Here is a 15,982-nt window from a genome sequence, read left to right as displayed (position 1 = left end):
TATAAATGATGGGTAATAAAAGCCAGACACATAATACATAGTTCCACTTATGTGAGAGACCCAGAATAGGCAAACTCATACAGACAACTAAGTAGATGTTACCAGGGGATGGAGGTGGGGAGAGGGAGTTACTGTTTAATGGATACAGAACTTCTGTTTGGATTGATGAAAAAGCTACGGAGACCGATAGTGGTAATGGCTGCCTGATGCTTATTGTACGTAAGGCCACTGATTTGTACACTTAAAAATGGTTTAAATGGTACAAAAAAAAAAAAAGGCATGTTAAGAATTTAGAGTCAACTTATAAGTTAAAGATATTCTAATAAAGATATTTAGAAGGTAAAAACCTGCAGCGTTTTAAAATTTACAGTGCCCATGAAATAAAAAAATATTAAAGCATAACATTCTAGCACTAGACTGAGACTCAGGCTTTGTGTTGATTAATCCTGGACAAATCACAGAAGAACCTTATGACTTCCTTGCCATTCCATGTGCACACCAGACTGGCCGCAGGAGCTTGCCCTTCCTGGGTTGGTCTCCTGCCAGATACCACAAGGGTAGCTCCCTACCGCCTTTAGGTCTCTGCTCAACTATCACCCGCACAGGTCTTTTCCGATCCTGCTTTTGAAAAAGCCTCTGCCCAGCTTTACTTTTTTCCATAACACTGACTATCTGACATCTTACAACTTCCTTTGTTTATCATTTGTGTTCTCACTAGAATCTTTATGAATGCAGAGACTTTTGTCTGTATCCCCAGTATTCACAGCAATGCTTTGGCTCTCAATAAATATACATGAATGAATAAGTGAGTAAATCACTTTATCTCAGTTTCTTGCTACTAAAATGGGATAAACAACATCCAAATGTCAGTGGAAAACCCGGGATTCTAGGAGCAGCCTAGCTCCAGAGTCCTCCAGTTACTGGACACTGCTCTGCACAAGGCACTGACTAGGCACTGTTGAGGGAGCGAAGATGAACCAGCCCAACTCCTACCCTCACACCTGGGGTGAGAGACGCAGGGGCACAGGCGCAGTGCTGTGGGAATCCAGAGATTACATCCAGCTTGTCCCTCCCTCCCTGTCCATCCAAAGGCCCCCACTCTGTGTACCAGGGTGGTCCTCATGACCCTGCCACAACTTTTATGTACCATTCTCTTCTTTCCTGTGACCAACTCATATAGGTGCTAATGCCACCTGATCGTGTCTATGGCTACATCTCTCCTGCACTCTGTTACCAAAAACGTCCAGAAATGAAGCATCTTAAACCAGCTGGTGTGGGTAGGAGGTGTTCGGGCCCAGAGAAACTTTTTAAATCCTCCTGAACTGATTCTCAGAAGGTACTGCTACTGTGTTCACGGTTAAGATCAAAATGCTGTATCCTCACTGCCTTGTTGCCCAGGGCTGTCCACTTTTTCAGAGACTGCATAAGGTCTTCTCCGGGGCCATCCTTAGTAACGGGAGAGGGCAGGGTCAAGTGGAAGGAAAGCAGTTGACTTTAAAGATACTGTTTCTCTGATTTTTTTTTTTTTTTAAAGGAAATGCATATTGTACACATGAGAGACTCCAAGGCTAAGAGATGCTGTGGCAGTTGAGATGCACCTGGGAGCTCCTAACTGCTCCCTGCCTCTGCTTCAGGGGGTGGGACAGGCAGCCATTGCAAACAGCCCTCCCCAGCAGAGCAGAGCAGAGCAGAGCAGCCAGTCAGCTCTGTGCCCCGAGCCTCATCTCCTCCACCCACCAAGGGGCTCTTCCTCTCCAGCAGAGGCTCTCCTGGTCTCCGGTGTCACCTCTGCCCTTCCCACCCGAGGACTAGCCCCAGTGCCCTCCTTGGTGCTTGCTGTATTTCTAAATTCAAGGCACAATTGTGTGGCTCTGCCTGACCTCCACAAGGATGAATCTTCCTTGTGGGTAGAAAAGATGACATCTTATTCTCCGCCAGCCTGCTGTGTCACTTCTGTTTTGTATGTCTCAAGGTCTAGCTTCTGTCCTTGTGTCTGTCACCGGGGTGCGCAAGATTAGACCAACCATGCTGCATTTACAAAGGGAGAGTTTTAAAACTTTTGGTGCATGAGTAAATGTTCATCTTTGAAGCCTCCCTACCAGGAGATAAACTTAAGGTCAGGCTTAGACTGCTCAGCCTACAGGAGTCTTTGAGCCGCATCCCTCTGCCCCACCCCTCAGCCCACTGAACTATTCCCAGAACTGCAAAAGCAAACTGCCAGGTGAGGTGGTGGAAAACCAGAGTGGGGAATCAGTTAAGCATAATTTTATAAATACAAAGAAAAATTTCGTGCATTTCCCACCAGTTAACTCTTAGTAGATTCAAAGGCTAAAGCCTGGTCCAGCTCTGCCCTTTTCTGGCAAATTGCCTTCCGGTTGTGCTTTTTGGAGGGATGTTCCTGGCGGGCAGCTCCCCAGGCCAGTGCTGGGATTTGAGTAATCACAGGCCCAAGTGGGGTGTGTGGGAAGGTGTGTTGTTTGGTCTGGCTCACAGCCGCTGACATTCTAGCTATTTTAAACAGATCCCACAACCTTTCATTTGCTTCACTAATTTCTCTAAAATAGAATTGTTTATTTGTGGGTCAAAATTGGAGAAGCTTCTTGTTCATCACCAAACTACTCTTCAGTGAGACTGGAGACAGTGCATGTACTAGAGCACAAAAGGGCTTGGCACATAGTAAGTGCTCAATAAATATTAGCTACTATTACTAGCTGAGTTCCATAGAAAAGAGATTATATCTCTGAATTCTCCAGAACCAGTACAGGCCACTCAGTAAATATTAATAGCTATTGATTTGAATGTTCCTCTGACTTGACTTCTTATCTGTACTCAGTTGTATTTTTCCACTGTCCACATGGTCTTTCCACGTATTGTTTGAGCTGATGGAACACAGTCTCTGTTTCCTGATTTCTGCTAGTAGTGGTAATAATAGTAGTTATCAATATTATTATCAATATGTTATAATAGCCTGTATTAGTCAGAATAGGCTAGATTTTGCTCTGGTAACAAATACCCTAAAATCTCAGTGGCTTATAACATCCTTTCTCACGCTTGCTACACGCCCATCAAAAGTTGGCTGCTGCTCTACTCTACATTGTCTTTACTCTAGGATCCAGGCTGATAAAGCTGCTTCTGTTTTGAACATTGAAGAGTGTTGTGAAGAGTGATATACATCACTTTCAGGCACATTTCATTGGACCAAGATGCCCCAGGGAGAGCTAATGAATATTTGGAAACATAGTACTTTGTGCCAACAACTACTCTAAGTATGTTTTTGAAACAATGGCTTTATTGCAATATAATTCACACACCATGAAATTCGGTTTCCAGCCTGGGCAACATAGCAAGACCCCCATCTCTACAAAAAAGAAGAAAAACTAGCCGGGTGTGGTGCCACATGCCTGTAGTCCCAGCTACTCAGGAAGCTGAGGTGGGAGGATCACTTGAGCCCAGGAGTTTGAGGCTACAGTGAGCTGTGATGATGCCACTGCACTCTAGCTGGGGTAACAAGAGCAAAACGTTGTCTCAAAAAAATAGAATAAAATAAAATTCAGCGTTTTAAACTGTGCGATTGCATAGTTTTTAGTATAGCACAGACTTGTGCAACCATCACCACTATCTAATTGCAAAGTATTTTCATCACCCCAGAAAAGGAACCTCGTCATACTCATTAGCAGCCACTCTTGATTTCCTCCTTCTAGTCCCTGGCAACCACTAATCTATTTTCTGTTTCTATAGATTGCCTATTCTGGACATTTCGTATAAATGGAATCATACAATATGTGGCCTTTTGTGTGTGTTTCACTTGGCTTAATGTTTTTGAGGCTCACCTATGTTGCAGCATGTATTAATACTTCATTACTTTTTTTCCTTTTTTTAATTTGCTGAATAATATCCCATTGTATGGGTATACCTCATTGTGTTTATCTGTTCATTAGTTAATTCATTAGTTAATTCATTAGTTAATGAGCATTTGGGTTACCATTTCTTTGCCATTATAAATGATGCTTCTATGAAAATTTATGTACATATTTTTGTCTGGACATAGGTTTTCAATTTTCTTGGGTATATACCTAGAAGTGGAATTGCTGGGTCATATGATAATTCTGTTTAACATTTTGAGGAATTGCCAAACTGTTTTGACTGCAGTATTTCACAATCCCACCAGCTATGTATGATGAGGGTTCCAATTCTCCACATCTTCAACACATTCTTTTTTGTTTGTTTCCTTTTATTATTACTAATCTTATTTTTAATTGACAAATAATGATTACATATGTTTATTATACAATGTGATGTTATGATACATGTTTACAATGTGGAATGATTAAATCAGGCTAAACACTTTTTATTGTCTGTCTTTTTTATTTTAAACATGCCAGTGGGTGTGAAGTATCTCACTGTGATTTTGATCTGCATTTTCCTAATGACTAATGATGTTGAGCATCTTTTCATGTACTTATTGACCTTTTATATATCTTCTTTGGAAAAATATCTACTTAATCCTTTGCCCATTTTAAAAATTGGGTTATTTATCTTTTTTGTTTAAGAGTTATATATATATTCTGCATACAAATCCCTTATCAGATATATGATTTGCAAATTTTGCAAATATTTTCTGCTATTCCATGAATGGTCTTTTTACTTTCTTAATGGTGTCCTTTGAAGCACAAGTTTTAATTTTGATGAAGTCTATTTTATTTTTTCTTTGGTTATTTGTGCTTTCAGTGTCAAATCTAAGAAAACATTGCCTAAATCAAGGTCACAGAGATTCACTCCTACTACTTTTTCTCTAGGAATTTTATAGTTTTAGCACTTACATTTAGGTTGATGAACCATTTTGTATATGGTGAGAGGTAGGAGTCAACTACTTTTTTTTTTTAATAAAACTTTTATGTTGGAATAATTTTAGATTTACACAAAAGTTGCAAAAATAGTACAGAGATATACCCTTCATCCAGCTTCTCCTAATGTCTAACATAACCATGGTACATTTATCAAAACTAAGAAATTAGGTTTGAATCCTATTAAGTGGCCATGTGATCTCAGGTAAAGTTACTTCTCTAAGCCCCAGTTTCCTCATCTATAAAATGGGAATAGTAACAACACTGCCTCCCTTATAGAGTTGCTGTATTCAATGAGGTGATATATGGGAAGAACTTGGTACCATCCACCTCATAGTCAACAACCAATAAAAATGAGTTATTGGCTTGATTGACAAATTTCAAGCTTGGGTTTTTCAGGCTAATGTACAAAATGAATAGGCAGACTTTAGATATGACTTGTCTATTTTACACCAACATTTAGACTTTTTATTGCTTTGAACTCTCTCCACCTTTGAGTCTGCTGGCAGGAACTGGTTATGGGACCAACAGCCCAAGTTCAACACAGACACACTCTGTCCTGCTGTTCCCTGTTATCAATGCTCATATTGAACCTTTAAGAACCTGAGCAATAGACACCTCGTTTCTGTTGTAGAAAACAGAAAGGCAAGCACCATTCTATAAACAGAAAAGATAATTCTTATTATCTCAAACCCAGAGCTCCTGATAAAACCCTTTTGGCTAATCATTGTCAGAAATATTTGATATTTGCAAAATAAAATATATATGATGTTTGCAAATTTACATTTGACTGGTATTTTTTTACTCTTTTAACTGGTTTATAAGTAACAATGTTGTAAAAGTTACTTTGTTCAATTACCTCCCTGTACATCACAGATACTTTACCCGGGAGAGTATGGCTGGAAATAGCACGACTCAAATGGATGACTTCTGAGGGTGCTTCATTAAGATTTTCTTTTGGTGTTAACATTTTTATGTTAAGATTATGTTGATGTTGAATCTATTTGGATTATTCAGAAGTTCATTCAACTTTTCTATAATAAAAATACAAAGCTGGAAAAATAGTTTGGTCCTGTTCTGTGGATGTGATCTTTTGGGGTCTCATTTGTGTGCTATGCAGACTCAAAACAATGTACTGGGGAAAAGCTTACACTTGACTTTGGTTTTCCCTCGTAGATGAGAAAGCCTTTTATACAGCCAGCTGTCCTTAGGTACCTCAGCTTTCATAATAGGTCAAACTCCACCCTTGAATTGTCTATTAAGGCATATGGATCTGAGTCTAGACAACACAGAATAGCTGTATTCCAGGATTTAGCTGACAGCACAATCTCACCCTGTCATCCAATGTTTATTGAAAACTCAGTAAAGAGAAGCAATTTTCAGGGAGGATTATTTGAAGCAAACATCAGCTTATATACTTTTTCGGACAGTCTAGTCAAAAACATATCCATGGATTAAACCAGATCAGTAGACAGCTGGCACCTTGCTAGGCAGTCATAGTTTCCCAAAGGATAGTCTTTACCAAATTGCACTTTTATGTTATGTCAACAAAATCTGTTGAGTGTTATGAGGAATAGCAACTTTTGTTGCATCTATTTTAAGGAGGTATGAAAACACTGTTCATTTCTATCACAATAACCACTTTTTAGGATCCTAGAGAGAAATATGTTTGATCTTGGTACCAAGAATAGTTAATAATCATAGTTAATCTCAACTTTCTGATTAGAGAGTGGTAGAGAGAGAGAGTGAGAGAGAGAGAAGGAAGGAAGGGAGGAAGGGAGGGAGGGAAGGAGGGAAAGAGAAAAATATGTCCACCTACCCTCTGATTTCTTCTTCAAAGAATCCTAGCAAACACTGAGAAATTTGGGTTAGAGAAACATCGTGAAATATGCCAAAGTTGAATGCCTTTCCACAATCTAAACTATTAAATGCTTCACAAACCAGAAGCAAAAAGCAGATCACATTCTTCTGTAGCTAGTAGAAGATTTTGATGCTCCAAAACCCTAACCCCAGATTTGCAGCAGGAACTGCAATGTGCTGACTGGCCAAAAGAAAAGTCCTGTGTCCCAGGCCAGACGGCCATCTCAGAGGCCTGGGATAGGAGGGAAGTATTCTTCATTCATTCTCTCCTTTATTCACCTTCCTCGCTGCATTCACTTCTCAGTGGGTTGAAGGAGAGCAGAGGTGCCGCATCCCCTCTGCGCCGCGCATCTGGCATGGTGCATGAAGTTCAACCATTGTTCAGTAAATGTTTGTTGAATTGAATTGAAATGTGCGATTGAGTACACAAACTCCATCCTCCCCTGAGGATGTGCCAGCGTTGGGCCTTTCCCTCTTTCAGGCCTCAGTGGCTGCTTTTAAACCAGGCTCTACTCTGTCACCCCTGGGGTAGCATCCTGAGCAGAGTTCATTCTGGTGCTGTCCCTGGTGTTTCCTTGTCACCACGAAGATGTTCTCTCTTCCACTCGTGAACACAGGGACCACGAGGTACACAGCAAATCCCTGATTTGCACAGAAGCCCTGTTTATTCTCCAGTGGGTAAGGCTGGGGGTATGTGTGCGCGTGTGTGGTGTGTTCATGTGTTTCAATTAAAGCGCAATTGAAAACTCATGGTATCCCTACTGATAAATTCGTCTTTCCCTGGCAAGAGGAAGAGTTAGGAATATTTTAGGAAAAGGCAATGATCCTCTGGCACTTCTCTACCAGCCTTATATGAGCTGCTTGGTATTTGGGGACACAGACAACCTCGGAAAGCAACCTCGGAAAGCCCAGAACCCACGGCCTCCTGTGGGAGAGAAGGCCCCCAGCTCGGGAAGGAAGGCCGAGTCTCTCAGATCTGACTGACTATAATGCTTTCTGGCAAGTGTCAGGTACTGCCAGGAGTGTGCAAAGCTGCTGCTCCCACACCGTGAGGCCCAGGGCCTGCAGGCGGCCTGCGACTGTGTCTGGGCCCAGTCCTGCTCTGGAGGTGCCACCTGGGGAAGGCAAACCCCTCTGAGTCTATCCCCACAGCCTGTTGATTGGGATGCCTAGAGACCATGTATCCAATAATGCCTCCAATAACTAAATTAACAAATGCCTGCTCCATGCTTTATATTTATTAACTTGCTGAATCTGTGCAACAACCTGTGAGGTAGCTGCTGTCATTATAACCATGTTTACAGATGAAGAAACTGAGGTACAGAGAGGCGAAGGAACTTGTCTGAAGATGGTAAATGGCAGAGCTGGACTGTCCAGACCACAGACATCTGGCTCAGAGCCCACGCGCTTCATTCTTACGCTCCGCTGCCTCTCGGCTACTGTGGTATTTATAATTTCTCTTGGCAGAGGTAGAATTATTGCACTCATTCAGGAAAATAATTTGTCAGTATGTGTTTATGGACTTTAAAAAGTTCTTAGCTTTTGATCCAATGAGGGAATCACTTCTGTTTATGAATGGTAAAGAAAGAATCCTACATACAGAAAAACCCAAGTGCAGTTTAAAGAACAAAAAAACCGCAGCATCATTTATAGTAGAGAAAAAAGGGAAATAATCCAACTATCCAATAACATAATAAATAAAATCACAGCTATCATCTAAATGGACAGTTATACGATATGATCATAGCATGTAAAATATCCATCTAGACTCTTCTTTAAGACTGAAAAAAAATACTCCAAAATATTACTAGTGGTTGAACTTAGGTAGTTCAAGGTGGATATGGAGCGTGTTTTACTTTTTCTTTTATATACTTTACAAATGTGCTATCACATAGCCATGCTGCTTTCAGAAACATTAATACTATTATTTTTCTGGCCCTCTGATGAAGCAGCATGACAGATAAGCCCACACTGCTGGGGTGACGGGTTGAGGCCTTGCAGCAGGAGGGGAGGGGATTGTGCCTTCTCTTCCACTCCATCCTCATCATCTCCCAAGCCCGTGACAGGTACATGACTTTTGGCTCAAGCCTTTTCCATTCTGTGCTGGATGTATTAATAGAACAAGCAGTGTGGTTTTGTGGGGAAAAAAAATCAAGATTTATAATCAACATATTTGGTTGTATTAAAAAAAGCTGCTAGTGCTGGGTTCAGTGGCTCATGCCTGTAATCTGAGCACTTTGGGATGCCAAAGCAGGAGGATCTCTTGAGGCCAGGAGTTCGAGACCAGCCTGGGCAATAGCAAGACACCCCCCACCCACCTCCACCCTGTCTCTGCAAAAAATAAAAAATTAGCTGGGCATGGTGGCCCATGCTTGTAGTCACAGCTACTTGGGAGGCTGAGGCAAGAGGATCATTTGAGCCCAGGAGTTTGAGACTGCAGTGAGCTTTGATGACACCACTGCACTCTAGCCCTTGCAATAGAGTGAGACCTTGTCTCAAACAAACAAACAAACAAACAAACAAAAAGCTGCTAGTTATCAGAGCCTGGGCTTCTTGGGCTTCTTGAACCACTGGTGTCCTTATCCATAAAACAAAAATGACCAGAATGCCTGCCTTGGAGAACTCCCAGCCTTCCCTTCTCTTCCTTGAGGCCCAGGACAGCGGTGGCAGAGCTGGAACACCCACGTGGGCTGCATCTGTTTGCCACCAGTTCAAACTGTCCTTCTCTCTGAGGCGTGTCTCTCAGGGCGAGTCCTGGTGGCTTTCACATGGGCTGATCCTCCAAGCAGAGCCTGAGCCTGGTGCAGACAGTGGCAGTCTAAGGCTTCCAGAAACTTCAACTCCCACCTGCTCTCCAGGTATGGGGTCAGACATTTCATCTAGGGCAGTTGTGCTTTGTAGTTTTTAAAAGTTACAATATATAGGCTGTACTGTTTTAAAGTGAAGTGTTTCATCTGGGGTGGGGTGAAATGATCACCAAACATCCTGGAGGAAATGATGAAAAACTCAAGAGAAAAATAATTTTGCATTTTCTGTCTCACTTTCCATTCACCAAGTAAAATCTACTCCTTTTTTCCCCATACAATTTCACGCTGGGCATGTTTCTATGAAGATTCATATCATGCAGCCCACTCATAAGATGACACTTCATTCAGTCAATCTGTTCTTAGGAACAGTGTAAAAATACATGTGTGGTGAGGTTAACTATTTTTTTATTTGAACTCTGAACACCAAAGCTGATAGCCGCGTCTCTCTTCAGATGTTTGAAATTCTTTACGTAAAAGCTTAATTTAATTTTTTATACTAATAGATCATATTTTATAATTTAATGAGATTTAAATATATCAGGCCCAAAATGTTTATTAACAGAAAATAATGTTTTTCTTCATGTCTGAAAGGTAAAGCATATTAACACAAGACTGAGTCTTAATCTGTTTATCTCTAAACTTCTCCGTTACTTAATTTCCCAATTACCCACTTCCTACAAATGATGGTACCATTAAGTCATAGTCTGACTTACGGTATCATTTGAATTTTATTTTGCTAGGCTGCTAATTGTAAGAGTAGGAGGGAGACAATTATATCACCCAACATTTAAGTCAAGGCATCACACAATTGTCACTTTGCATTTATTTTCCTTGAATTCCTACAGTTTAGAAAAAAATGTAATTCTTATTTCAATCTGACTACACCCATCAAGACAGCAAATTCAAAGATTAAAATTAAGTTGTTTTTTAATACTGTGAGGACAAAACCATGACAATATGACAGGGTGTGGCCACTGTCTAAAAAGTATTTCTTGTACATAAAATAAAGACCAGTTCTATGTCTGGTCTTTAATCCAGGTCTAACTTTTCCATAGTTTATTTTTATAGTCTTTTAACTGTTTATTGAGTGATATGAATTCTTTTGGCTTATGCATTACATAAACATGCTATCCAAAACACTTGTTATGGTATGTAGCAAGGGCCATAAAAATATTCATTGTTGGATGCAGAAATTCTACCCCTAAAAATATATCCTAAAGAAATAATTTTAAAATTTGGGGACAGCTATATCCAGAAAACTTTTTGTTGCATTACTTGAAATAATAAAAAAATGGAAACAAGCTAAATACTAAGATGAAGGTGACTGAGTAAATTATAGTGATCTAGTTGATAGAATATTTTTATAACAATTGAAAATAATGAAAGATTATATTTAAAAAGCAAGGTGATTGTCATGATTTTTATTTAAATAATTTTACTATAAAAACAGTTTATGTTCCATTCAAGAAAATATGAAAAATAGAGAATAGAAAGAAGAAATGTGATTATAATGTCAGTGAGAAAGCAGAATATACAGTTATATCTATGATATCAGAATTTTTTAAAACTTTTAAAATTTTTGTTTAAATAATAGAGACTGGGTCTCACTATGTTGTCCAGGCTGGTCTTGAACTCCTGGACTCAAGCAATCCTCCTGCCTCGGCCTCCCAAAGTGCTGGAATTATAGGCATGGGCCACCACGCCTACCCTTATTACAATTTTTTTTTAAAGAATAGAGCAAGACTACTGGAAAGTTGTTTTACTGGGCTTTATTCTTTTCTTTCTTTATCAGACTGTATGTAATATAACTTACAATGAAAATATCTATTTTTCAAAACCTAGGACACCTTCACTTGCAGCATTCTTCCATTCTTGTCACCCAGATGAACCTGTGAAGTGTGGAAATCAAAGGATTGCCCCACAAGTCTTACAAGGTAGGTACTAGTATTCTGACTTTACAGGTGAGAAACAAAGACTGGGAGAGTTCAGCTAACTTGCCCAAGGTCATGTCTGACTGTCTCTAAAATGCCTGAACGCTTTTACTATCCCAGATAGTATCACTGGGAGGATCAAACAAGGCAAATATTACAGAAATATGTGCTAGAAATGGGGGCATAGTCCCTCTCTGGGGTTTCAGGATCATCCACTATTCCCATATCCCCCTCAATAGAACTGAGATCATAACTGTGAAGCTGTGTGGAAAAAATAAACAAGAGACTGGTAATAATCAGCTAAATTTTCTTTTTCTAAATGTCTCAAATCTTTTGTTATAGGGAAATTCTGCTCTATGAGACACTACTTGAAACAAATGGGCCAGTGGCCAGAGCTTGGAAATGTTTGTGATATGAGACATTTTGTTAGTTAGTATCTACAAACACATTATTATTTAGAAGCAATTAATAAATTACTGAAAATTAGTAAATTTAAAATTCTTTTTAAAGAAAGCCCCTGTTTATAGAAAATTATTCTCTAAATATTGTTTAGAGAATAATTTTGTTTAACATTAGATCTATTTCAGCCCAAAAGAATATATGGGGTTGAGGGGATTCCTTCTAGCTTTTAAAAATGTGCATAGGGTGTCTTATTCTCTTCCCCCTCAGTTTAGTAGTAAACAAGAGGTAGTTTGGAGTAATGAGAAGAGGTTCTCATTACTTCTAGTCCTGGCTCTTCACTGCTCCTTGGCAAGTTTCTTAATGTCTCTGGGTTCCCCTCTTCTTAGCTTTCTCCTATGTTCCCCCAAGTGTGGGAGTCACTCTTCAACACTGTACATCTGGGAGATGACCTGACCTCACTAATTAGATATTTTTAATGTGTATTTATCTGAATTAGTAATACATCTACATGGTTCAAAACGTAAAAGACATAAAGGGAGATGCAGTACCATGTTTCTCCCACCCGTTCCTCTCTGGGTATCCCTGTGCCAGTTTCCAGGTTTATTTTGCAAACTCAGAAATTCCTAGAGAGACTATGAAGGGCAAATGGAAAGCAGTATGACTACATTAAATCTGAATGGAAGAGATTTATTCTAAGGTGATACTACTCAAGGTGCTTATTTGCTCCCTTTATAGGCTCTCCCAAATTCTCTGAGATTTCAAACAGCAACATTCAACTAAATTACTAAATAGCCATGACACCTTTTCAAGCAATTTGACTTTAAACTTGATAATGTGCAAAGGAAATGCTTCAGTCATTTCTCTAGAACTTGGTTGATAAGAAATTTTATTTTGTCCCATTTATCATTTTCTTTTAAAAATTTGCCTTTTTCTGATGTTGAGTAGGATAGAAAGGAATAAGGGAAAGATTTGTTTTTGGACTACTTTGAAATTTTATACATTAGGCCAGGACAAAGCACACCAGAAATAAAATTTTAACAAAACGTCTTTAATTTCTCTTCAGCTAATCTAGTATTTGTAATCTTTCTAAGATTGCTTACGTCTGCATTTATTTATAAAGAGTGTGTTGAGCAAGAGAACAGTAGTATAAGGAGGACAGCTAGGCAGACAAGATGTGTGTGTAGCCTACATTACCGGTACAGGCCATTGCTGAATGAAACGTCTAATTTATTAAAGCATCCTTGAAGCACTCCTGTGCTAATCAAATATTTTCCATAAATGTTTAAATTTACAATGCAAAATAAAATTAATTTTAAAGACTACTTTCTAGGGAAAGGGCATTAAAGGATTTTTTCACCCATGACAACTTTGGATTAATTTAAAATATGGTAGTTATTTTGCAAGAGCTGGGGAACACCACCCCCTTCTGCTCGTCTGACATTCGAGGTTTATTGTACAGGAAGTAGTGATCAAAATCCAACTCAATTCATTTGGAAAAGTAACGTGATTACAAGGACATCCACCACTATCAGGAAAAAGTATAGGTTTTGAATATACACAGCAGGCCACACACTATGGACCATGGCATACAATCTAGCACTGGAGGTTGCTGCATTTGTTAATGGACAAGGTTTTAAAGTTTTTTTCCCTAGTTCTATTAATCGAATTAAGTAACTAATTAATCCCATTCATTTATTCAGTCCGCAGACATTTGTTAAGAGCCTACCAAGGACATGATGATCAAGATTCAGTACCTACCCTCATGGAACACACAATCCGAGCCAAGGTTTACTTTTCAGTAGTCATCAGGTTGTGCTTTTATGGCGCTTTACTGCTTCCCGTCGGACCAGGTGCCTGGGTATGACCTCAGGCGGTGGCAGCGCCGCAGCGCGAGGTCCCGCTTTCCCTGTTGCCGGGGCAGGGCGGGGTCAGCCCTGCAGCCGCCGTCGCTGCCCCCGCGCGCTCCCTCCCGCGCAGTCTTTAATTTCGCAGCTCTGACCACCGGAAATTAGCCGAAGGCTGAGCGGACCCAGTGGAGAGCTGGCGAGCTCCGGCGGGAGGGTGCGCCCACCGGTCCCGCCGGGCGCCCGAGGGACGCGCCGCCAGGGCCCTCTCCGCCGGGGGCTCGGCGCTCGCCCACCTCTTCCAAATTTAACCATTACCTAAATCCGAAGGGAAATGAGCAAACCTCTCGGATTGGGTGTCAAGGTATTTTCAGCCTTGTTGGGCGTATTTATCCCGAAGTGTTTCCACAACAAGCTATTTCGGGGCCGCGGGGCAGGTTTCGCTCTGCGGACGCCGTGGCCACTTGCCGGGCTCCAGGCCGGCGGCACCGCGGGCCGGTGATTCACGGCCTGACCCGGGGGTGGCGCAGCCCAAGCAGGCAGCGGGGTTGGGGGTGACTGTGACCAGGGGGGCAAAGAGGCTTCCTCGGAGCGGGGCGCCCCCACCCCTCGCGCTCCAATCAATCTGTGTCCTGAATCTGTGACTTCTTCTCGCTGCGGAAGTCTCCCAGGAGCCAAGAATAGTTCATTTTATTTCGAGTCATTTCTAGTGCCTGAGTGTCAGGACCTACGGGTTCCCCCATCCCCCGCGGGCCCACAGAGAAAAAACGGGGAAGGCCGTGAAGGGGCGCCCAGGACGCGGGCTGGAAAGCCAGCCCCCCCCCCCCCCCGCCCCGCCGCCTCCTAACCTCTTGCTCAAGAGGAGCCCGCCCGGCCGCCGGGGTGGGGGGGGGAGGTTGGGGAGCAGGTCTACGAGGGCTATGCGAGCTACTCTGTAACGCTCAGGAAGTGAAGCTTGTGGTTTTGGGGGCTGAGCTCGGAAGATTAAAAAAAAAGAGAGACACACAGAGCAGTCTCTCCCGAAAGCAAGATTCCGTTTGAAAACTTTCGGAGCGCGGTGCCCGCGCCCTGACCCCGCAGGTAGGTTCGCTGAGCCAGTTCTGCATCTCCCGTCCTGGCGGGGTTCGGACACGAAGACTGGCAGGTCTCTGGCGCTGCGGGGGCGACCAGAGGGCACAGCCGGGTTCCCACTTGCTGCTGGCCGTTGTGCGTGAGCCGGGAGAGCTCTGGTCACCGGGTTAGGGCGCGACTCGCTCAGCAAGGCTGGAAATCTGGAGCGGGGCGGGGGGCGTGCCAGGCGGTCTGGTGGTTCAGCAGCAGAGCGGAATCCACCCGGGAAGGAAACATCTGGTGAGGAGCCGGCGGCAGCTGGGCTTGGGAGGCCGCCCCCTCAGCGCCTTCAGCTCCCGCCTTCCCGGGTCCAGATCACGAGGAGAGGCCGGAGGGCCTGCGTGCGCTGAGGGGGCTGCCCCGCCTCGCGGCCACCAGCTGCAACGCGGGGTTGCCTTCCCACGCGCTGGGCCCTCAGCCCTAACACCCTCTACCTCCTCCATCACCACCCCCGCAACCAGCAAAACGGGCCAGGGAGCGAGGGAGGCGTGGGTTTGCAGCCCAGGGGGCAGGCCGCCTGGTCCGCCTGGTCTCTCGAGGTCCCCGCCAGCTCAGATCCAGCGCAGTTGCTGACAGCTAACCCGCCCCGCACCGCCCCGCTCCCAGCCAACGCAGGTCTAAACCGCAGTGACACTCTTGGGATAGCTTCACCCCATTTTCCTTTTCTTCCCAGTTTCGTGTTTTTTTAAAGAATTGTTTTTAGCGTTTGTGGCATCTAATTGTACGGCCAAGGAGTGCAGGAAGCGGCAGAACCCTAGCCCTGGACGCCAATCCGGACGGAGGCGGATGGCACCCTCACTCCTAGGGGTATTCTGGCGTTTAGATCGCGGGAAAAGTCGCTGGGGCCCCACGACCATGTCCCAGCCGTCTTTTGTCCCAGGTCTGTCCCCACTCCTTCTCTGGGGAAGGGGACACCACGAGGCTGCGGATCTGGAAAAGGGGGCGTGCAACCTCCACGGACTGAGTCCCTGAAGACTCGTTTTGAGCCAAGAGCGCCAACGGACGGACTTATACTGTGTCCCGCTTCGGGCCCTGGGCGCCCAGCGGCTCCTAGTCCGGCATTCTAAACCGCGCGAAGGACAAGGACTGGGGGTCCTGACCCGGCCCAGACTTCCCAGCGCCCTTGTTTCTGAACCAGCCGAGGCCAAAGAGAGCTACTGAGTCCGAATAGGCTGCAGCTCATG

Source organism: Eulemur rufifrons, chromosome 8, assembly GCF_041146395.1.
Source record: "Eulemur rufifrons isolate Redbay chromosome 8, OSU_ERuf_1, whole genome shotgun sequence".
Taxonomy (NCBI): domain Eukaryota; kingdom Metazoa; phylum Chordata; class Mammalia; order Primates; family Lemuridae; genus Eulemur; species Eulemur rufifrons.
Note: the sequence above shows the minus strand (reverse complement) of the source record.